This window comes from Carassius gibelio, chromosome A4 (assembly GCF_023724105.1).
Source record: "Carassius gibelio isolate Cgi1373 ecotype wild population from Czech Republic chromosome A4, carGib1.2-hapl.c, whole genome shotgun sequence".
In the NCBI taxonomy this organism is placed as follows: Eukaryota; Metazoa; Chordata; class Actinopteri; order Cypriniformes; family Cyprinidae; genus Carassius; species Carassius gibelio.
This window is the reverse complement of record NC_068374.1, coordinates 4,730,971-4,756,071: the sequence shown is the minus strand read 5'-3', so window position 1 is coordinate 4,756,071 and position 25,101 is coordinate 4,730,971. Positions and strand designations below refer to the sequence as shown.

The window sequence follows — 25,101 nt, the reverse complement described above, 5'->3', positions numbered from 1 at the left end:
CCTCTCCGCGCGTCTCAGGTAAATAATGCGACCACCAGCTCAGTGGTCGGAGTCGCGCGTTCATGTGTTTTGGGGGCGTGGCTTTGGAAGGAGCCCAGAAGGGAGGGGGTGGAGTGAATGGAAATAATGAGCTGTCTTAAACAGTCGTGAGAGGTCTACAAACACTCGATTTTTATACTTTCTTTTTCAGAGTACTTACATTTTAATTATGTATTGATATATAAATGAAGTTTAAACAAATTTGGAAAAAAAGTTTTTTATACATTTTTTTTACCTACCCTGCATTTAATTTTTTTTTTTTTTTTTTTGCCTAGTTCCTAGGTATATGGCCTAATGACGCTACGATGGGCATTTTTATACTTTAAAAAAATGCAGATCAAGAAGCGAGTCAGATACAATATTTTTTTTTTTTGCTGTTCGAGTTGCTGGCGGGTTAGTTGAAAACGTCGGTCGGGAGCAGGTTATTAATACATTGTCCCGCACATCACTGGAAGGAATAGCCAGAGGCTTTAACTTCTCTAGTAATTTAATGATTTCTAGGTTTAATTTGACATTTTCTAGGTCTAGCTTTTTCCATTCTCTTATTTTCAAGATCTCCTCTTCTACTTTCACACAGTCAAGTTTGATAAGCTTAGAGCTGCTATAGTTTATGTCTTTGTCGAACTCATTTGGATGTTTCCTTTACTTTGTATTTTTCAATTGGCAGTTCTTTGTCTTGTGTGTTCTCTGGGCGGTCTGTACTGACTTGATGCAATAACACCCATGGATGAATAAAGAAGAACTTGCTTTTTTAACTTTACAGAATTGTGCCCTAATGCAATTTATATATATAATCAATTGTGTCCTAATGCAATTTATATATATAATCAATATTTATAAATACTATATATATATATATATATATATATACACTATCTATCTATCTATCTATCTATCTATATATATATATATAACGTATTTTCCGGACTATAAATAGTTTGGCTGGTCCTGCGACTTATAGTCAGGTGCGACTTATTTATCAAAATTAATTTGACATGAACCGAGAGAAATGAACCAAGAGAAATGAACCAAGGGAAAACATTACCAGCCGCGAGAGGGCGCTCTATGTTGCTCAGTGCTCCTGTAGTCCACAGTCGTGGCCAAAAGTTTTGAGAATTACATAAATATTAGTTTTTAAAAAGTTTGCTGCTACACTGCTTTTAGATCTTTGTTTCAGTTGTTTCTGTGATGTACTGAAATATAATTACAAGCACTTCATACGTTTCAAAGGCTTTTATCGACAATTACATGACATTTATGCAAAGAGTCAGTATTTGCAGTGTTGGCCCTTCTTTTTCAGGACCTCTGCAATTCGACTGGGCATGCTCTCAATCAACTTCTGGGCCAAATCCTGACTGATAGCAACCCATTCTTTCATAATCACTTCTTGGAGTTTGTCAGAATTAGTGGGTTTTTGTTTGTCCACCCGCCTCTTGAGGATTTACCACAAGTTCTCAATGGGATTAAGATCTGGGGAGTTTCCAGGCCATGGACCCAAAATTTCAACATTCTGGTCCCCGAGCCACTTAGTTATCACTTTTGCCTTATGGCACGGTGCTCCATCGTGCTGGAAAATGCATTGTTCTTCACCAAACTGTTGTTGGATTGTTGGAAGAAGTTGCTGTTGGAGGGTGTTTTGGTACCATTCTTTATTCATGGCTGTGTTTTTGGGCAGAATTGTGAGTGAGCCCACTCCCTTGGATGAGAAGCAACCCCACACAAGAATGGTGTCAGGATGCTTTACTGTTGGCATGACACAGGACTGATGGTAGCGCTCACCTTTTCTTCTCCGGACAAGCCTTTTTCCAGATGCCCCAAACAATCGGAAAGGGGCTTCATCGGAGAATATGACTTTGCCCCAGTCCTCAGTAGTCCATTCACTATACTTTCTGCAGAAGATCAATCTGTCCCTGATGTTTTTTTTGGAGAGAAGTGGCTTCTTTGCTGCCCTTCTTGACACCAGGCCATCTTCCAAAAGTCTTCGCCTCATTGTGCGTACAGATGCACTCACACCTGCCTGCTGCCATTCCTTAGCAAGCTCTGCACTGGTGGCACTCCGATCCCGCAGCTGAATCCTCTTTAGGAGACGATCCTGGTGCTTGCTGGACTTTCTTGGACGCCCTGAAGCCTTCTTTACAAGAATTGAACCTCTTTCCTTGAAGTTCTTGATGATCCTATAAATTGTTGATTTAGGTGCAATCTTAGTAGCCACAATATCCTTGCCTGTGAAGCCATTTTTATGCTGCGCAATGATGGCTGCACGCGTTTCTTTGCAGGTCACCATGGTTAACAATGGAAGAACAATGATTTCAAGCATCACCCTCCTTTTAACATGTCAAGTCTGCCATTCTAACCCAATCAGCCTGACATAATGATCTCCAGCCTTGTGCTCGTCAACATTCTCACCTGAGTTAACAAGACGATTTCTGAAATGATCTCAGCAGGTCCTTTAATGACAGCAATGAAATGCAGTGGAAAGGTTTTTTTGGGATTAAGTTAATTTTCATGGCAAAGAAGGACTATGCAATTCATCTGATCACTCTTCATAACATTCTGGAGTATATGCAAATTGCTATTATAAAAACTTAAGCAGCAACTTTTCCAATTTCCAATATTTATGTAATTCTCAAAACTTTTGGCCACGACTGTACACTGAGAACATAGAGTGCCCTCTCGCGGCTGGAGACGGTAATGTTTTCTCTTGGTTCTTGGTTCTTAATAAATGCGACTTATAGTCCAGTGCGACTTATATATGTTTTTTTCCTCATCATGACATATTTTTGGACTGATGCGACTTACCCAGGTGCGACTTATAGTCCGAAAAATATGGTGTATATATATATAAAAATGTTTCTTTGACTTTTTTATCTCACTACTGGGAATTTTGCCTTACACTGCTGTGTATCTCATCACCACGGTAAGCATATTACAATGTCTGACATCGTGCTTGCAAGTTCAGACACCTCTTTAACCCTCCCTTATGGGCTGAAAGTGCTCTACCTAACTTAAAATTGTAAGTTTCCTACTTCAGTGTGTTAGACACATAATTTTGGTGTCTATGGAAAGAAGACCCTCTGGGCTTTACTTTTTATCAACCAGATTTGATAATGCTCAAAAATATTAAAATGTATAGACACTGAAGTGCCTTGAATTTTATTTTTATTTTTTTTACCACACTTAAATATTTTTTTATTTGATATGAAAACACATGAAATGATACCTGGAGCAATCTAGAAAATTAATAGGTTGGAAGTCACATGTCTCATGAGTTTAGATTTCAAATCTGAATAAGATAGCATGAAAAATGAGATATTTTTATGAGACTATGTCTAGACCCCCCCACACCCCAAATATAAAAATATTTGCCAATAGTATTGAAGGCTTCTACAAACTATTTAGTCATTAAACACATTTTTTCAATTATAAAACAATAGACAGAAACTTAGACATCATATAAGTGATTTATTTGAGCACTAGAAAAATACAATAAGAATCATGAGTAATAATAATAATAATAATAAGATTTAACTTTACTTGCCAATTACAGAACATCCTGAGATTGCTAGAAATGCAGCATTTACAATGAATTACAATGAAAATAAGTGCTGATGGCCACTTATACAGATGGTAATAATACAAATGTGCCATAAAGTAAATAATCCACTCTCTCTATTCATATAGACGCGTTCACTTTGATAGCCATGATCATGCAGTAATAGCGAGCTGATTTGGGCTGATTTGCACTCAAACAGATGGCAATCATGCAGATACATTCACATTCAACATAAAACACACTCTCACATATATAAAAACTGTTGAAAATTAAAAGAAACACAGAAAAAGGCGATTGCTATAAGTTCTGCGTCCATCAGCTGACAGGTGCGTCAGAGCGCGTCACGAGGGAGCGGCGAAATTCAAATAATCTATCTTTCGCCTATCTTTCATTCATTCTTTTTTCCGGTGGATCATCTCATTCTGTTTGTGACACTGTACGCTGCAAAACCATGCCGTTTTTTACTACCAACATGCAGTTTCTGACCATGAGTTATTCCAAAACGGACGCAAACAATTCTGTCGCTGAAGAACTGAAACGTAAACAAAGGAATATGATCCATATTACAATGTTATTGCTTCGTTGGACTAAACGTGCTCCATGAGATGTCGTTCAGTGGACCCTTACCTTTCTAACTAAACTGGGATTTACAGCTGTGGATGTGTTTATGACTCGTTATTACGATGAATCTGGTATGTACTGCGTTTCCATTGTCCATGTTTTGATGTGTACTGCTTACACAAATCTAGTCAAATACAGTCTTTATAAGCTTTCCAATCAAAAACAGCGATCTGTCATCGATGCTTGAGGCTTAGATCTTTATAATGATACATAGTCTGTCAAGATTAAATTTGTTCCATTTCATTTTAATCCATTCGTAAACACTGACACCTGCGAGTTGAGGGGCATTGAGGACGCCTGCGTCGGGGTGCAGGTTAACAGTTTAATGTTATTTTTAGTGATCTCCGACGAACATCATTAGTGAATAACTTACAGTATTAATGTTTAGCATTAGCCAGTACTTTTAAATTTGCCAAGATGTCAGGCGCTCTGGCTCCAAGTAAACATTTGACTATGGTGACTGGTGTCCCTATATTCACGTTCCGTACAATAGAATCGCCAATAACTAGAGCACTTTCATCAGGTTTCTCAGTGGGTGCATCACTGAGTGGGGAGAACCTGTTTAATGTTTTGATCGGAACAGAAGAGCGGTGTTTTGACCCATGACTACACTGCCTCACCGTCACCCAGTTGCCCTGCTGCAGGGGCTCTGATTCCGGAACCGAACAATGTACAGGAATCCCTGAGCTAGACACATCCAAAGCCGTATCTAGAGCCCTCACAGTCTTACTGTCCTCGATTAAAGTTTGGATGCGTGTCTCTAATTCTGAAATCTTCTCTGTCAGCCTTGCTATTTCTCTGCATTTATCACATGTAAATCCCTCGTTGCCAACAGAGAAAGCTGAACTGTACATGTGGCAAGTGATGCAAACAACAATAGCAGGAGAAGAAGCCATTACTTACCGTGAATGAAGAATGATTCTGACTTACCAATGTATTTTGATAAACTTCTGAAAAATGGCGTGTGAGATAAAAGAAATGAGGCAAGAGAAAAGAAAACGGTAGTAGATGCGAATAGAAGCGCGAGTGGAAATGTGAATGACAAGCTAACGAATGCTAACGCGGTGTATACGCAAAGCATTTGCAATGTAAAGTTTAAAGCTGTAAGGGAAACATGTCAATTTAGCTCAAAGGGAATCATTTAAGATTTTAAAGGGAATTTGAACAGAATCACTGTTTCACGGCTGGTCACTGGGACGCCCTGCGATTCACTGAACGAGCCGTTTAACATCAAATCTGCGCTGAATATTAATATCCAAACTATAGTGAAAACACTTATCAATTAGCACAGTAACAAGATCGGCAATTTAAGACATTAACTTGTAAGCACAAAACACAAGATACTTCTCTTTTCAATATGAATAAGGTTTTATTAGATAAATCTAAGACATATAAACTAATCTAACAAATAAATGCACGCACTCACACATTCCCTAACTTTCGATCTTCCTGCAACTTGTGTGAAAGATGAGTTTAAGAGAATGGAAATGTGGAATCCCAAGTTTACAGCAATACGTGAAATTGCATAGACATGAACAGCCATCAATCACTTAATTAACCCTCGCATTGAGTTCCTCAATGAGGTTTAAATTATATTAGATACACCAGTACAAATGTCTGAAGGTACATTGCCTGTGTAAAGGTGTCCCTTTGTTGTCGTTGAAAGGGGGTTTCCGATGTCGCTGATTGGCTGGAAGTTCAGTAGTCGCTAAAGTGACGTCTTGGGAAGACCGTGGTTGGGCGTTGGCTGAAGATGCAGAGTTGGTTGGTTGGTTATCTTGCTTGGGACTTGTGGCACAGAATGTTTTAGGACTTCCTGAGGAATTTGGCTCGTGTTTCAACCACAGTCCTGATCGACTCTTTAATTTGTCTGGTTCAAGTCAGATCGGCTACAAAGCGAATGGTCAGATTAGTTTGAAAGATAATATCGAATATATGGTGGGAATTAAGTTTATATTTGATCACTTTAGACAACAGAGAGTGATAGTAAGATGGAGATTCAACAGAAAAGCGAAGCTACATGGAGCTACAACCACACATGGAGCACTTATACACACGATGACAACTGGATGACAAGGAAAACAGGAACTTGGAGAATACACCGGAGTGATCACTGGAAAGTGGGAGCACAGGTAAGCAGTTTATACTCAATAGAGTGGCCACATGCGCCATCATACGGGACACGTCCCGGCCAGGATTTTAATATTGCCTAAAATATCCAGGTTGTGTGACATTCATGAGCTATAGAGAGCAAAGCAGACCGCTCCTAATACTTTCGATTCACTCTCTCGAACCTACTTTGGTGCCTTTTTTTGATTGGTGTGCAGCAACGATTCAAGTCAATCGACAGAACAAACACATGTTTGCACCACTTTGATCGTTCCTTGTAGTTCTCACCTTCTCACGCGCAGCCCCACAATTGGTCAATTATGAATAATACCTGCATGTTATTGGTCAAATTGCTTTGGATGTCAACTGTCTTAGGTCTTCTTTGTCGCATCTTCCTCTTTATGATGCCCCAAATGTTTTCTAAAATTGGGAGGGGGGCTATATAAAATAAAATTTCAGTACAAAATATTATCCAATTATTCAATAGCTGCATGATAACCTTACTAGACATACTCTGTCACACCACACAGAGAATATGTCCAGATCAGGGATAGGCAATGTGGTCCTGGAGTGACGATGTCCTGCAGAGTTTACCTCAAACCTTGAAAAAACCAACACCTGCCTGTAGCCTTTGTAACTTTGAAGACTTTAATTAGCTTGTTCAGGTGTGTTTGATTAGGGTTGGAGCTAAAATCTGCAGGACAGTGGTACCCAGAACCAATGTTACCTATCCCTTGTCTAGAGTGTTGAAATTAATAATCAGTTATCACCTTCACGATATTTAAAAGGGTTTCCATATCTGTAAGAATTTCTTCGGTTTACCAGCAATTTCACAACAGAATTTCTCCATATGTAGCACACTGCTAAACTCTGTTAGCCACATCTCAAATTTGTGTACAAACTTTCTTCCACATCTTCAAAATAGTATTTTCTTTGCTATGTTCATCCCATGCTGGACTGACTGAGTTTGACTGGGACTCTGGGTTTCCAAATATGGAGACCAGCCGAATTCTAAAGTGTTTCTTGTGGCTTCCTCCTGTTGAGCGGATTCTTTCTAGTGTGAATCCTCATGTGATTCTTTAGGTATATGTTATGTGAGAAATTCTTTCCACAGAGTTTGAAGATAAAAGGTTTCTCTCCAGTGTGAATACTCATGTGGACATTAAGGTGAATTTTCTGTGTAAAACACTTTCCACAAATTTTGCAGGTGTAAGGTTTCTCTCCAGTGTGAATACTCGTGTCGACATTAAGGGTATTTATCTGTTTAAATCTCTTTCCACACTGAGGGCATATGAATGGTTTCTCTTCACTGTGAATGCTTGTGAATCTTAAGCTCTCCAATTCGTGTGAAACTCTTCTCACACAGCTCACAGGTGTAAGGTTTCTCTCCAGTGTGAATTCTCATGTGGACATTAAGGGTATTTTTCTGTTTAAATCTCTTTCCACAATGAGGGCATATGAATGGTTTCTCTTCACTGTGAATTCTCTTGTGGGCAGTAAGGTGATTTTTCAGAGTAAAACACTTTCCACACACTTTGCAGGTGTAAGGTTTCTCTCCAGTGTGAATTCTCATGTGGCCATTAAGGGTATTTATCTGTTTAAATCTCTTTCCACACTGAGGGCATATGAATGGTTTCTCTTCACTGTGAATTCTCTTGTGAATCTTAAGCTCTCCAATTCGTGTGAAACTCTTCTCACACAGCTCACAGGTGTAAGGTTTCTCTCCAGTGTGAATTCTCATGTGGTCATTAAGGGTATTTTTATGTGTAAAACACTTTCCACACAGCTCACAGGTGTAAGGTTTCTCTCCAGTGTGAATTCTCATGTGGACATTAAGGGTATTTTTCTGTTTAAATCGCTTTCCACATTGAGGGCATATGAATGTTTTCTCTTCACTGTGAATTCTCTTGTGGGCAGTAAGGTGATTTTTCAGAGTAAAACACTTTCCACACACTTTGCAGGTGTAAGGTTTCTCTCCAGTGTGAATTCTCATGTGGACATTAAGGGTATTTATATGTTTAAATCTCTTTCCACAATGAGGGCATATGAATGGTTTCTCTTCACTGTGAATTCTCTTGTGAATCTTAAGCTCTCCAATTCGTGTGAAACTCTTCTCACACAGCTCACAGGTGTAAGGTTTCTCTCCAGTGTGAATTCTCATGTGGCCATTAAGGGTATTTTTATGTGTAAAACACTTTCCACACAGCTCACAGGTGTAAGGTTTCTCTCCAGTATGAATTCTCATGTGGACATTAAGGGTATTTTTCTGTTTAAATCTCTTTCCACAATGAGGGCATATGAATGGTTTCTCTTCACTGTGAATTCTCTTGTGGACATTAAGGTGATTTTTCAGAGTAAAACACTTTCCACACACTTTGCAGGTGTAAGGTTTCTCTCCAGTGTGAATTATGTTGTAATTAAGGGTTTTAGTTTGTATTTTCGGAGTCTTTTCAGTCTGTGAACAACTAATTGATTTTTCTTCAGTTTTGAAATCATGATGTTTCTCATTTTGATCTTTCTCTTCTGTTTCATTCAGTCCTTGACTCTCCTCTTTCAGTGCCATCAGGTCTGAGGTAAAAAGAGACAAATACTAGTTTAATTACACAAAACAACAGACATCTAAACATTTAGACTAATGCTGTCAATCAATTACAAAATTAGTAATTGCATACTTTCAGAAAATAAATTGCATATTAATATATTTGTATTGTCACAACTTCACATTGAATCTCCAAATTAATGTAGAAACATTAATTTGTTTAATTAATTAATTAGACATGTCAAGTCTGCTTTATTGTCAATTCTTCCACATGTACAGTACAGTACATACAGAGAATTTAAATTGCATTACTCTTAAGACCCTCGGTGCAAACAGGTAACACTAATGGTAGAACATTAAATACAGATAAAATATAAATTAAAGCTGCAAGAAGCGATGAAAGGGCCCTCGCACCTGGGCTCAGCACCACCCGGTTGCCATAGGAGAACAGCGAACGTTGGGCCATATGCTTATAAAATGGTAAATATTTGAGCCACATTTCCTGCTGCCAACAGGTGGCGCTATGATTATAACTGAATATCGGCATGTAAATGTGTTCAGGACAGGACTCTTTCCAAACATGCAGAGTTTTGGTCAGATTAGACATTGCATGTTTAAGTTAGTGTAAAAGAAGTAAATTCCTGTTGCCAACAGGTGGCGCTAAGACTAAATAAATATTGGCCTAAAGATCAGTTGAGACCAGGGCCCGTATTCATAAAGAATCTTAATGCAAAAAGTAGCTCCTAGTGACAAAATTCTAAGAAAATTCTTAGAAATGTGGGCGTTTACTCTTAAAATTAAAGAAAAAATCCTAGTAAAGAGAAAAGTAATTCAGAAAGGATCTTAACCCTTAAAAGAGGTCTTAAGGTCAAACTTGTTAGGAGCACAGAAGAGGACTTTTAAGAGGCTTAAGAGTTTCTTTGGCAGAGTAGAAAACGGCAGAAAGACGAAGAGGCAGAAGAAATGTGTTGCAGACAATGGATGACAGTGAGTTAATAAGACGCTATAGATTAGATTGTGTTGATCTTATTAGAGACATGCTAACATCTCCGACACAGCGCAGAAATGCCATAGCGCCAGAAATTAAAGTAATCACTACATTATGATATTTGGCAACTGGGAAAATGCAACAATGCAATAGTGATGATTTGGGTCTGTCACAGCCTTCTGTAAGCAGAGTGATCACACAAACAATTACAGCACTTTCAGAACATCTTATTGTGTCGCAGTTCATTTCATTTTCACTGGACACTCCTACCTTGCAGGCTCAAAAAACTGCATTTATGAATATAGCAGAATAGTGTTGTCAGGATACCAAAATTATTGTTTCGATACCGATACCTAGTCAAGAATTGCGATTTCGATACTTTTTCGATACTTTTCCTGAAAAGGGAAAATACACTCTCAAATATCATTGATGTGCTTTATTTTAAACTCAACCTTGTGAAGACAGAATGAGTTGTGTGTGGTCTTTGCCAACCCAGCACTTCATCACAACTTCTCCATACAGCTAGGATCGTCCACCATTACTCCTTCTAGGACAGCCAGGAACCTTGGAGTTGTGACTGATGATCAACTAAGCTTCACAGATCATATTACTACAACGGCTCGGTCCTGCAGATTTGCTTTATACAACATTAGGAAGATTAGACCCTTCAAGAGTCAAGAGTCAAGAGGCATTTATTTGTCATTTGCATAGTTAACACTGGGGAAAACTGGGCATTGAAATGCTTATGACGAGGCTCAGACACACGGGACAATAACAAGACATAAGACATAGACGTACATGGAGAGCACTGAGATTGAGTGACTACAGTGCCCTTAGACAGAAAGACATAGACAGAGCATTATATACAAATAAGTGGAAGTAACAGGTACAATAAAGGTAATCAGTGTTTAGAATATATAGAGTACATAAGAAGTCCTGAGGTAGTATTATGATTACTGAGGTAGAACGGTGTCTAAAATGTCTTTGTAGTGTGACGTAGAGCTACATGCAGGAAAATTAAAGTGGCAGTGCAGATGCAATAAATAAACTTAAGAGCAGCACACATTCAGATGTATTCCTGAGTAGAGCAATGTCCAAAAGTCATTGTAGAGTGTCACGTAGAAACATTAAGGAGTATTTAAAAAAAGTGGCAGTGCAAGGCAAGTACAATGAAAGTAAACATAAGAGCAGCATGTATTCCGGTTTTTAGATCGAGGAAAGCTGATTGTTAAGTAGCTTGAAGATAGAAGCTGTTCTTCAGTCTGGTTGTTCGTGAACGGATGGATCAGAAACGCCTGCCAGATGGCAGTGTGGCAAACAGGTGATGAGCAGGATGAGTGCGGTCCTTGATGATGCTGCGAGCCTTTCTCAAGCAGCGAGTCTGATAGATGTCCTGTAAGGCTGGGAGTTTATGTCCAATGATGAGCTCTGCTGTTCTCACCACTCGCTGAAGAGCTTTGCGGTCCAAGGAAGAGCAGTTGCCGTACCATACAGTGATGCAGCTGGTCAGAATGCTCTATAGTGCAGCGGTAGAAGTTTGACATGATGTTAGAGGAGATGCCAAACCTCTTCAGTCTCCGCAGGAAGTTGAGACGCTGACGGGCTGTTCTCACTATGGTCTCTGAGTGAAGGCTCCAGGAAAGATCCTCAGAGATGTTAATGCCAAGGAACTTGTAGCTCTTAACTGTCTCTACTATCTCTCCGTTGATGTGAATGGGAACGTGACCCTCTCTCTGTGACTTCCTGTAGTCCACAATCATCTCCTTGGTCTTGTTGACGTTTAGAGAGAGATTGTTATCAGCACACCATGTTGTGAGTGCATTAACCTCATCTCTGTAGGATGTCTCATCGCCATTAGTAATGAGTCCTAAGATAGTTGTATCGTCAGCAAATTTGATGATGGTGTTGGACCTATGCTTAGCAGAGCAGTCATAAGTGAACAGGGAGTACAAGAGAGGACTGAGTACACAACCCTGAGGGGCACCAGTGCTGAGTATAAGTGAGGAGGATGTGTGATTGCCAATTCTGACCACCTGGGGTCTGCCGGTCAGGAAGTCCAGGACCCAGTTACATAAGTGACTGTTAAGACCCAGATTTTTCAGTTTGGCTATAAGTTTGGTAGGGATGATGGTGTTAAATGCAGAGCTGTAATCAACAAACAGCATCCGCACATAGGTATCTCTTCCCTCCAAGTGTTCCAGGGCAGAGTGTATGGCCATTGCAATGGCGTCATCAGTGGATCTGTTTGAGCGGTAAGCAAATTGTAATGGGTCCAAGGTGTCAGGCAGAGAGGAGCAGATGTGTGATTTGACTAGTCGTTCAAAGCACTTCATGATGACTGATGTCAGTGCTACAGGGCGGTAGTCGTTCAGGCAGGAGACGGTTGTTTTCTTGGGAACAGGGATGATGGTGGTTTGCTTGAAGCATGTGGGGATCACTGTAAGTCTCAAGGAGAGGTTGAAGATGTTGGTGAAGACATCTGCTAACTGGACAGCACAGGCCCTCACGACACGTCCGTGTATGCCATCTGGACCTGGAGCTTTGCGGCCGTTGACTCTCTTGAAGGCCTTACTCACTTCGTGTGTGGTTAGAACCAAGGGGCAGGTGTCAGTGTCAGCAGGTATTTTCACAGCAGGAAATGTATTGTCTGCCTCAAAACGAGCATAGAATGTATTGAGCTCATCTGGTAAGGAGGCAGACAAAGACACACCACTGCTTTTCCTTCCTTTGTAGTCTGTGATGTAGCGTAGACTGCTCCACATGCGTTGGGGGTCAGAGCCATGATATTCTGACTCCACTCTGTCCCTAAAGTCTCTTTTGGCTGTTTTTATTGATTTTTGAAGGTCATACCTGGACTTCTTATAGGCAGTTAAATCACCAGAGTTGAAGGCAGCAGTCTGTGCTCTTAATTTGGCCCGCACCTCACCGTTGACCCATGGTTTCTGGTTTGGAAATGATTTAACGTTAGTTGATGGAACAACATCCTCTGAGCATTTGTTAATGTAGCCTATCACAGAGTCTGTGTATTCCTGTATGTTGTCTCCAGCTGCATCTTGAAACATCTGCCAGTCTGTGGAATCAAAGCAGTCCTGCAGTGTGGAGATGGCCTCTTCACTCCACTTGTAGACTGTTTTAGAAACCGGTTTTTCCTGTTTGAGGCATTGTCTGTAGGCTGGTAACAGCAGTATGCTAATGTGGTCACCTTTGCCAAATGCTGGTCGGGGGAGGGGTTTGTAACTGTCCTTTAGTGTTGAATAGCAGTGATCTAATGTCTGATCACCTCGTGTGGGGAAATTTATGTGTTGGTAGAATTTGGGAAGAACTTTCCTCATATTCACCCTGTTAAAATCCCCAACAACGATAAAAGCAGAGTCAGGATGAGCAATTTCCAATCCGTTTATGGTGCTGTACAGTTCGTTCAATGCTTTAGTTTTGTCCACATGAGGCGGGATGTAAACAACTGTGAGAATGACTGAATTAAACTCCCGCGGGAGGTAGAAGGGGGCACACTTTAACGGAGAGCAGTTCAATCTCAGGGGAGCAGTGTGTAGATAAAACTGTAACATCAGTGCCCCAGCGAGTGTTAACCATAAAGCACACACCTCCACCTCTGCTCTTACCAGAGTTTAACGATCTGTCATGACGAAAAACTGAGAATCCAGGCGGTGTAATGGCCGTATCGGGTACCTCTGAGTGTAACCACGTCTCACAGAAAGCCAGAACGCAGCAGTTACGAATGTCCCGTTGGTACGTGATTCTCGCATTAAGTTCGTCAAGTTTGTTATCCAGAGACTGTATGTTGGCTAACAAGATGGTAGGGAGAGGAGGATTACAACTTCTTTTCCGCGATCTGCATAGAATTCCAGCACGCTTGCCTTTCCTCCTTTTCCGACGGTGTCTTAGGACGCAAGCCGGCAACAGAGGGAGCGCGCAGACGCTGAAGCTGGAGTTCAGAGGCGGCGTTGTTTCCGAACCGAAGTTTAAATTTGATCGGATATCCAGTAGTGTTTGCCGATCGTATTGTATTAGAGTCTGTACTGTCTGAGCAAAAGTAAGTATACTTAGTAACACGAATAACACAAAAAAACACGAAAAACAGCAAAGTTTGCACAGAGCGCTCGTCAGCGACGCCATCGTAGCGGCACGCCGGAAGTAACACACTTCCTCACACAGCTCTTGTTTTCTCCAGACTGGACTATTGTATTGCTCTCTTAGCAGGCCTTCCGGCATGTACTATTAAGCCTCTGCAACTGATCCAGGATGCTGCAACAAAAGTAGTCTTCAATGAGCTGAAGAGAGCGCATGTCACACCTCTCTTCATCAGTTTGCACTGGCTGCCGATAGCAGCTCGCATCAAAATCAAGACACTTGTATACAAGACAACTACTGGCTCTGCACTTAAGAACTTAATCTCGCTATTTCAGACTTATGCGCCTTCTAGAGTTTTGCAAATGAATGACAACTCGTCATATCATCCCAAAATGGCACAAAAACATTCTCACAGACCTTTACCTGGACTGTTCCAAGCTGGTGGAAGAACCTGCCTATCTCAATTCGAGCAGCCATCTTCTAAAAACGTTTAAAGAAACATATTTTTCATCAGCAAGACCCTTTTTTAAGGCTTGTTACAGCACTTGAATACTGTTGGCCTTATATAGGTCTGAATTGCTTCTATTTGCTATTTTCATTTGTATGTTTTTTTAATGTAATGTAAATGTAACTATCTTCTAAACTAAAAAGAAAAATGTGTGATCTTTGGCGTATGCGACGCCATGAACTAAATTACCCTAATCTAAAAACTAAATTACTAGGGTTGTGAAATACTCCAAAACTAATCTAACAACAAGAACACCAATCTAATCCAAAATCAAAGCAAACAAAGTTAACCCCTTAACTTTATTTGGTCTCTTATCCATGTTACACACTTACGAAAGGAGATGTTATGCAGAATGATGTGTCCTTCCGTTAATTTTCATATAGTAATTAAATGGTTTCTCTGTCATCTCATTTTGTCAAATATATTTATTTGTATAAATTATTTAATAATTGTAATTACATAATATTATTTCCCAAAGCTGAAATGATTAGACTATCTTTTATTTATTTGTTATGTAAAACAGTATTAACTAATTGCAAGAGCTGAATAATCGATCAAATTCTATTGATTAATCAGTGAAATAATCAGCGATTAGTAGATTAATCGTTCTAGTAATCGTGTAAGGGAAACGGGTCAATTTAGCTCAAAGGGAATCATTTAAGATTTTAAAGGGAATTTGAACAGAATCACTGTTTCACGGCTGATCACTGAGACGCCCTGCGATTCACTGAACGAGCCGTTTAACATCAAATCTGCGCTGGATATTAATATACAAACTATAGTGAAAACACTATCAATTAACACAGTAACAAGATCGTCAGTTTAAGACATTAACTTGTAAGCACAAAACACAAGATACTTCTCTTTTCAATATGAATAAGGCTTTATTAGATAAATCTAAGACATATAAACTAATCTTACAAATAAACGCACGCACTCACACATTCACACAAGTTGCAGGAAGATTGAAAGTTAGGGAAAAAATGAGTTTAAGAGAATGGAAATGTGGAATCCCAAGTTTACAGCAATACGTTAAATTGCATAGACATGAACAGCCATCAATCACTTAATTAACCCTCGCATTGAGTTCCTCAATGAGGTTTAAATTATATTAGATACACCAGTACAAATGTCTGAAGGTACATTGCCTGTGTAAAGGTGTCCCTTTGTTGTCGTTGAAAGGGGGTTTCTGATGTCGCTGATTGGCTGGAAGTTCAGTAGTCGCTGAAGTGACATCTTGGGAAGCCCGTGGTTGGGCGTTGGCTGAAGATGCAGAGTTGTGTGGCTGATTGAAGTTGAACTCGGTTACAAAACTTAACTCAGAACACGAAACTCTCAAACGGAAAAGAAAAGAAGTAAAGTTTGACGAGACTAGGTGGTGTTTCTTCTCATTGTGGCTAAGTAGCAGCAGGCGTGCAGGCCGAAGCACGCTGGAACCGCGCTCAAAGAACAGTGATGACAAACATCATGGCTAAAAGCTAAAGCTAAGAAGCAAAGCTAAAAGCAGGCATGACTAATAGCAGAAGCTAAACGCATAGCTAAAAACTAAAAGCAATTTTAAAATTTCTAAAAGATTTTATGGTGTCCTAAGTATTTAAACTGGACTGTTGGCCACACCTCAAATGTTGTCTTGACCAATCAGATATTGTCTTGGCTCGGGGGTATCATAAATCATATGTTATCTTATCAAGCACATGGTCCGAATTTTCCCGCTCTTGCAGGGTCTAATTTTGGACATGATCCTATACAGGGTTTCCGCGGGTCCATAAAAAGTCATAAATTTAACAATTAGAATTTAAGGCCATAAAAGGTCATAAAAACGTCCGGATTTTCCATACAAGTTCATAAAAAACATTTTGCCACGTCTTTAATTGATATGCTAGTCCATTAATTTGTTCTTCCATCAAAATGCGCTCGCAGCGGCAACGGCATTCATTTGTTTCGCCTGTTGTAGTTCTGTATGAGGAATCTGAGTGGTATCACACTGGTATCACAGCGTTCCAGAACTACAAGGTCCATGCGGCAGCATACAGACTTGTCAGAAGGACTTTCACAGAAACCCACGCAAACTCCGAACATACTGTGTCATACTGAGTCACTGCTTGGCTTAATTGAAATCATCCTGGCTATCACAATGGGAAAATGTACCTTTAACGATCCATGGCTCGAAGATGGTGCATTTTGTAGCTGGCTCAAGCCCGTCGCTAACGATCGGTATCAAGCATCCAAACTCAAGACGTGGAAAAGCTGAACTGAGTAGCTGCTGGTTACTTGCGCGCTCTGTGTTCGGTGCGTAGAGAGAGCCGCGTATCACGGACAGTCCCTCCTGCACATGAACGAACAAATACTAATCGCAGTTTTGAACAAACAAAAGGACGTGAAAGAGCCCAATTCAGTATACCACGGTGTTCAGGTGTCCAGGACTAACGCAGAGAAAGGCGTCTCAAAACGCTTGTACACAAATACATACAAAATATGTCAAAATACCCGCCTTGGAAAGTATGCTCGAAAAAACTCGATTTAAGGAGTCGACTCTGAATCGCTGAAACGAGTCGTTATAGATTTCAAATCTTTTGCCCATCTCTATGTACGTCACTAGGAACACTTTGCATAATAATCGCCTACCGTCTTGAGAGAAACAAAACTCTGACCTGCCCCACCCTCAACACAGACGCTCTGGTTGGTGTGATAGCATCATGTCGAGGAGACAGTGTGTTTTTAATTGTAAAGGCAAGTTTGTTTTATTTTCACTGCCAAAGAATGAAGATCAGAAGATCCAATGGCTAAAATTAATTTTTACCACAATAACAGAGCAGTACAACAAATCCCTTTTGTTGTGTTCACAACATTTCACTGATGACTGCTTTTCTAATCTCGGTGAGTACAAGGCGGGATTTTCAAAGCGTTTGGCCATAAAAGAGGGTTCATTACCAACTTTATTTAGACCAACAAGCATCTCCGAATCACAACGCGAAATATGATTATGAAGTTATGTGTTTGTTTTCTCCCGAGCGTCTTATCAGTATGTGTGCTGTCTGCAGCCTTTGTCTGTGTTGATCTTCATTTACAAACACATCATTAAAATGAAGTGTAACAAGTGCTGCTAATAGATATTCTGTGATAAAGTAATCCATATGAAAACAACGCGATGTCCGTTTTTCACGTCTCCCTTCATTATATCTAATGTGACCACGCCCCCGAGCTGAACGCGCTTTCAGATTCAAACTGAAGCGTGCTGCTTGAATACGCACACACAGAAGAAAAAGCAGCGATGAGAGGAATAAGACATAATTTACCCCAAAAAGATGCTAACGCATTGTTTACCATGAAGTTGTGTGCGGATCAACCAAACAAAACTGACTATATCAGTTGGCTAATCCGAACACAGTATGCTACCGAAAGGTGGGGTTTAAGGAAACTGAATCTTTTGAACAGCTTCACGCGAACCGTTTGGGGATCTCTGAGAATTGAGGTAATTTTAAAATGATATTTTGACAAAATGACAATGTTTTTTAACCTTGGATGGATTTAAACCCATTGTACAGGACTTATAAACAGTGATAGGAAGCTTAGAATTTTCATATTACTGGTTCTTTAAGTGAAAGTAAACAGTTGAGGGAAAAGATGCGTTCATCGTCTCTTAAAGTGACCGCGCCTAATTTATCCACTAGCTGCTGTAATGTTAATCCAAGAAAATGAAAGAAAAATCACTCACTGCTCTTGACTGCATTACTTTGTAGTTTTATCAAGAATTTATGCAGTGTCAAACCAAAAATTATCCAGACTCCAGGTATAATTTTTGATATACATATTTTACTAGTAGGTACAGAACACTAATACATTTTTGTAAGTGAGTATAAGCAAACTGTGACATATTATACCCAAAGAATCTTCATACAATGAACTACTAGTGAAATAGATATAAATGTTTTATCTATCTATATAAAATTGGGACCAAAAATTATTCAGCACCTTATAAAGCACCATGCATTGTTTATGTTTTTTTTTTTTTCTGAATTGCTAATGCAACCTTTTCACACCACAGTCTGAACAAGATGAAGCATTGCTTGGTAATTGGTCAACAAAGTATTGATAGTTGTGAAAATATTGTCATAATAACAGTTGTATGTAGTTTTGGTTGATTGTAATCCATTACGTACATTTTCTATCAAAGTTATGACATTATCAAGACGAATTTGTTCTGACAGAGTTTAACTCTAAATTCTTGTCATATTTTATAACCATTTTAGAAGCAATAGCAAATAAACTGTAATAATGTGAGAAATGTTCAAGGTGTCTGAATAAATTTTGGTTTGATTGTATATTTTATTTTTACATTGAAGACTATACAGTGCTATTTTACATTTAATTATTCGTTTCTGTACCTGGACACTTACAAACTTGAAAAAAACTTAAAGATTTTGTAAATAGCAAAAATAAATACAAATAAACTTAAAAAATAAATAAAATAAACATACAAATTAAACAATTTCAAACAGGGCCCACTGGTACAACCTTCACCGGGTCCCTGCTGACCCCAGCTACGGCCCTGGCTGTGGGTGTTGAATACTGTGACCAAACACCAATAACACTTGTTATTTTGGAAAGTAATGCCATAAAATTATTGTTAATTTTCAATGTTACTTTACAATGTTACAATTGTTAAGTGTTCCTGTGTTCTTGATAACTCAAGAAAAATAAGGCGAAGGCTTCAGTTTCTTAATCTTAAGAAATAATAGAATAACTCTTTAAATAATAAAACTTGTTACTTTAAATGAAAGTCAATAACAGAAAAAGGCTTTTTGAAAGGAATTATTTATTTATATTAGAAAGTTATTTATCGTAATTCGTGTAGGTCATAAATTCAAATCCTAATGGTCATAAAAAGGTCTTAAAAAGTCTTAAATTTGACTTATTAAACCCTGCAGAAACCCTGCTATAACAAGAATATGATACATTTGACAAATAACTGATGGTCAGGACTGTTTCAAGCAAGCAGATTCAATCACACACCTACCAAACAGGATTATGAATCCTTAAGCTATCCCATAGTTATTAAAGACATACACAATAAGTGATTATAACATGATAGTCAAATGTGTGGATTACATAAAAATGAATATGGAGTGAAGCGATAGACTGATATTCATTTATAAGTCCATATATATGTAGAAAAGACAGTTTTTGTGTCATTATCTTTTGACAAAGATTTCTGTGGAGACCAGAGGTTCAAAGGCCCTCCCCTTAGGAATTTCAGTCTGGTTCTGCTGGGTGGGGGGAAGTCAAAGGATCTTGTGTAGTACTCTCACACGTGATGTCCGGCGTTGCCTATCAATTACGAACAACAAATTTGACAATCTCTTCTCCGAATTAAAATTGTCAATAATTGTTCTAGTGGTGTTAATGTTGAAAGCTGTTCTGTGAAAGCGTTGGTTGGTTGGTTATCTTGCTTGGGACTTTTGGCACAGAATGTTTTATGACTTCCTGTTGCCTTACTGAGGAATTTGGCTCATGTTTCAACCACAGCCCTGATCGACTCTTTTAATTTGTCTGGTTCGAGTCAGATCGGCTACAATCGTTAGAATAATCGACTATCAAAATAATTGTTTTTTGCAGCCCTAATTCTCAGGTACTGAAAGCAGAACCAATAAGTGAGCTCTTGATAATTGTTGTGACACAGCTCTTGTAAATTAACGTTACCTTTTTTGTTTGGTGTCTATCTGTTAGAAGCCAAGTAATCTCATATTACATTAAGTTATCGACCCTGCAGATGCCATAATCACACACAAACACTCTCTCTCTCTTTTTTTATGGTGGGCGTTTACACAGTTGGTTAGAGCAGAGCTGATTGGGGAGAACGGAGGTGCCCTCACTCTATTGGTTAGTAAGACTGTCACTCAAGGCTGACAGCTCTGGAACAGAGTAATATCATGTCCACATCGCAGGCTTTACGATTAGCAAAATCACAATGTCTCAGATCGCGACTGTGATTTGATTAATCATCATAAGACCTTTGTGATGTTAAATTGTGAAGATTTTGAGTTTTCATCAAGGGGTGTCTCTCTGGCGGCCTGACAAATTTTGTTGTTTTGTTGTGAAACAGGATGTTGCTGTAACTCAGGCAAGCAATGTTTAATCTGCCCCAAACTTCACATGTTTGACAAGAGTCATGTCCTGAACACATCAACATAACCCGTATTCGGTTATAGCTATAGCGCCACCTACTGGCAACAAGAAGTGACATGGTTAACACTGTTTTGGACTACTAGGAACATATTAAAAAGTGTCAGCAAGTGCTAAATAGGCTGGCAACATGCTAGAAACATAATAAAACATGCTAGCAACACTTAGCTAAGTGCTAAAGCATGCTACTAATGCAGTGATAAAGAAAGTTGCTGTATCTAAGGCAAGCAATGTCCAATCTGCCCTAAACTTCACATATTTGACAAGAGTCCTGTCCTGAACACATCATCATGCCCAAATTCAGTTATAGTCATAGCGCCACCTGCTGGTAACAGGAAGTGGCATGGTTTACATTTATGGACTTCTAACAACATATTAAAAAGCATCAACAAGTGTGTAATAGGCTGGCAACATTTTAGAAGTATGCTAAAAGCTACCAACACTTAGCTAAGTGTTAAAACATACTATTAATGCAGTGAAACTAGAACATTACTATAACTTGTCCATACAATGTCCAATCTGCCTCAAACATTTGATTAGAGTCCGGGCCTGAACACATCTAAAGGCTAATATTAAATTAATTATAGCGCCACCTGCTGGCAACAGGAAATGTTGTTATTTTAAATAAATTAATCCTCAGGTCGTTTGACTGAATGCTTGGTGATTAGATATGCTTTAAGGATTCAAGTGTGCAGAGAGTTTATTATTTGAGATTTTCAGTCTTGTTTGTCTGGCACCTTGGTGCTCGTGAGTGCGGTGTAACTCCTCCTATATAACTTAAAATTATAACATAAACGTATAACATATATAACATGATCTGCCCTAAACTTCACGTTTGATAAGATTCCTGGGCCTGTATTCATAAAGATTCTAAGAATCCTCTCAGAAAACTCTTAACTTAGTTTAAAACCTTTTACGTTGGAGTCTTAGCTTAAGAGCGATTCGGGACCTGAGTAAGGAAAAGACAAAAACTTTCATCTTAGTGAGGAGGCGGGGTTGACCCCGTTGCTATGTATGATACAATCTTTTGAAGACTGTGATTGGTTGGTTGTCCAACCAATGAAAAAAAGATTGATTTTAGGTATAGGGTCTATTGTAATTTTCACTTTGAATTTACATGCGTAATTTATCCTATTTGATCGTTCTCTCTCACACACACACACACACATACACATGTGTGTATATCCTTTTTTATTTACAATGCTTTTAATTTCCTATAAGATATTTGATTGGCTTAGAATGATAAAAATTGCTCGACTTTTTTCAATTACAGTGATTGCTGTCCTATTTAAGTGGCGGATTGAATGTTGGTTTTAATGTATCAAACATGGAATCAAAACCAAGAAGGGCGAGAAAGCCAAATTGGACAGATGAACAGTGTTTACTGTTAGCCCAGTTAGTGGATGAACACAAGGCCATTCTTAAAGGAAAATTCGGGCCAGGTGTCACAGCAAGGGACAAGAAGCAGACATGGGAGCGTATAGCACAAACTATTAACGGTTCATTCCCCCTGCTTGTGCGCACCTATAAGTCGCTATAGTGTTGCACGGTGCACCGATACTTCAAAAGTATCGCAATTCTCGGAAATTAAATACGTCACGATACCTAAATTTATTAGTATCGATACTTCAAAGAGTGACTGCGTTCCAGATTTGAAAGAGACGCATTTCATACGCTTCCAGTGCCTCACTATGGATGTCTGTGTTTTCTTTTCACGCAAGCAGCAAAAAAGCACTACAGCGAGATGTCTGCATTAGTGGCTTTACAAAACTGATTTGACTTTACTAAAATGTGTGCATAATCGCATTAAATAGTTTAGATAAGTTGTTCAGATGAATAAAGCACGAGGTTTTCTTGCATAATTAACATTTTAATTGTTTGGTCAGACAGTTCATATATAATATTCACATTAATCGGGGCTTAAACATGGAGTTATGTTCTGTATGCTAAATATGAAAATGAAAAAAGCGTATCTGCACAGCAGCTATAACTTGCTTTGTATCTGCTGATTGCTGATCGAGATTTACATGCTTGGCTCACTCATTTCATTCATAAACGAGATGTATCAGATCATTCAGCTCGTTCACGAATGAGAAGGTCTCTCGATCTCGTTCAGTGAAGGGCGGATTCGTTCACTACATTCAACAAATCACATGCTCCGTCACATCTTGAGTAACTCTTTGACAGGATGAAACAGTTCACAGAGCTGTCCACGAGCTGCGCATGCGCTGCTAATAGCGCCGAGCTCGCGCGCTGCTGTGGAGGGAGGAACTTTTACTGTCTATGGGAACTTCAGTGAACAACAGAGTCTAGTAGCAACGTATCTTCCGTGATGTCCCCGATGCGCGGGTCCGGGTGGGTAAAGAAATCTTACTTTATTTGTGGGCTGGGGCGGGCCAAATAATTTCATAAAAGCGGGACCCGCGGGTTGGAAAAAAACCCGACCCGGGCATCACTAGACTGCATCTGCGAGCACAAGTGATGCTGTGGCCGCCGGTCCACAACTGGTAGAAAAGGATGACGCTCATTAAATCGCAATTCTTGACTAAAGTTTTCTCCTCTGAAAGAACAGGTTGCACAACTGACAGAATAAGTAACAATATCTGAGATATTGCTGCTAAATTTTATTCGCTTTTTTTTTTACTTCAATGCCATTGCTTAAATTGATATTATTTATCTTTTGACATTTAATCTTCTGAGTTCATAAACATTGTTTAATATAAATCGCTGTTCATGTTTTTATTCAAAGTTCAGAATCAAGATACATTTATTACTCTAATGTTTCTTATGATAACTGAGATAATGCTGCTAAATTTATTCTTTCTTTACCTTGAATGTCATTGCTCTATTTTATTTTTTACATTTTTATATTTCATATTTTGTTCAAATGTTTAATATATCTGCTGTTCATATGTTCATTTATTAGTGTGTTATATGATTAGAATGTTGTCCCAGTTTTAAACCCTCTGGAGTCAATTACCACATATATGCGTTTTGAGTCATTTTCTCCTGATAACCCCGAAAATAACTTAAATTACACTTTCAGTTTTAATCGTACAGATAAAAACAATACATCAATCAAATCTGTAAAGGGTCTACTTTTTTTGGATACAGACATAATAACAACAAAACTTTGTGCACTTATAAAATAAAGATAACACACAAGGTGCGCTGTCTGCAGCCTTAGTCTGCGCTGATCGTCATGTACAAACACGTCATTAAAATGAACTGAACTCCGTGAATACTCAACGAAGAGACATGAGAGAGATATATATAGAAAGCTTGACATGTCTACTTTTAAAGGGGGGGGGGGGGTGAAATGCTCGTTTTCACTCAATATCCTGTTAATCTTGAGTACCTAGTCTTGAGTCTGTACCGATTTTTCCCGGAAAAACACGAGCGCCTGGAGGCGTGACGTGTGGGCGGAGCTAAAGAATCACGAGCGCCAGTAGGCTTTTGCGTTGAGAGCGTTTGGAAGCTGTGACATTACCGTGAGGAAAAAAACATCATCCAAAACAAACCATGGCTAACAGTCAGATTCAGCCGTTTATTTATGATCCAGAATCAGATCCAGATGCTGAAACTGAACAAGAGCAGCATCAGCAACAACGTCTCTATGTGGTATGTATTGAAACTGTATATATTTGCTTAGCGGTTTTGGAAAATGACTAAGTTCCACTTTATGTCGTCGTTTTTTTTTTTTTTTTTTAAGCTGTACATGTGGAAAGTGCAGTTTGATGCCAACATCGCATGTTGTTTACTTGATGTGCTTACACGCCGATAGCTAAGTTAAGAAAACAGAGATATTTGAAGCAGTTTTACTCACCGCCTGCGGTTCCAACACACGATCGTGACCCTTTTTCGTTGGGACTGCATTATCCTTAAGAAATAAACGATATGCAAATCTGGCGTCAAACTGGGCCTTGTTTGTAAAACAAGCATCTTCGAAATGCAGGGAACAAACACAAACACTTGCACAACTCCGTTGATGCTCTGTAAAAATAAACTCCGTCCACTGGACCCTTAATGCTGTTTTTTTTTTGGTAATCTGTGCAGGGTTGTCTTGCCCTGGCAACCAAAAACACACTTCTTTTGTGACAATTCGGTCTCTCGCTCTGATCAGTGAATGTCTCTGCTCTGCTCTACGGGAGCGTGCGCTCTTCCGGCAGAAGTGCCCTTAGGACCCATATAAGGAAATTCCGCTCCATCTAACGTCACACAGAGCCATACTCGAAAAAAACATTCCGAAACTTGTGACAAACCGGAAGAGGTATTTTTGGAACAAAAATACTCCTTCAAACGTACAACTTAATTTTTGAAACTTTGTCCATGTTTAGCATGGGAATCCAACTCTTTAACAGTGTAAAAAACTAGCATTTCACCCCCCCTTTAAACTAAACAAGTGTCGCCGAAAACAGATATTCTGTGATAAAGTAATCCATATGAAAACAACGCGATGTCTGTTTTTCATG

The 25,101-nt window shown here is 39.2% G+C and overlaps 1 pseudogene; it reads right to left on the bottom strand.

Moving 5' to 3' along the window:
* Positions 1–3,515: 3,515 nt before the first annotated feature.
* The window catches only part of LOC127967812 (gastrula zinc finger protein XlCGF26.1-like), a 31,614-nt pseudogene continuing 10,028 nt past the window's right edge, over positions 3,516–25,101 (bottom strand).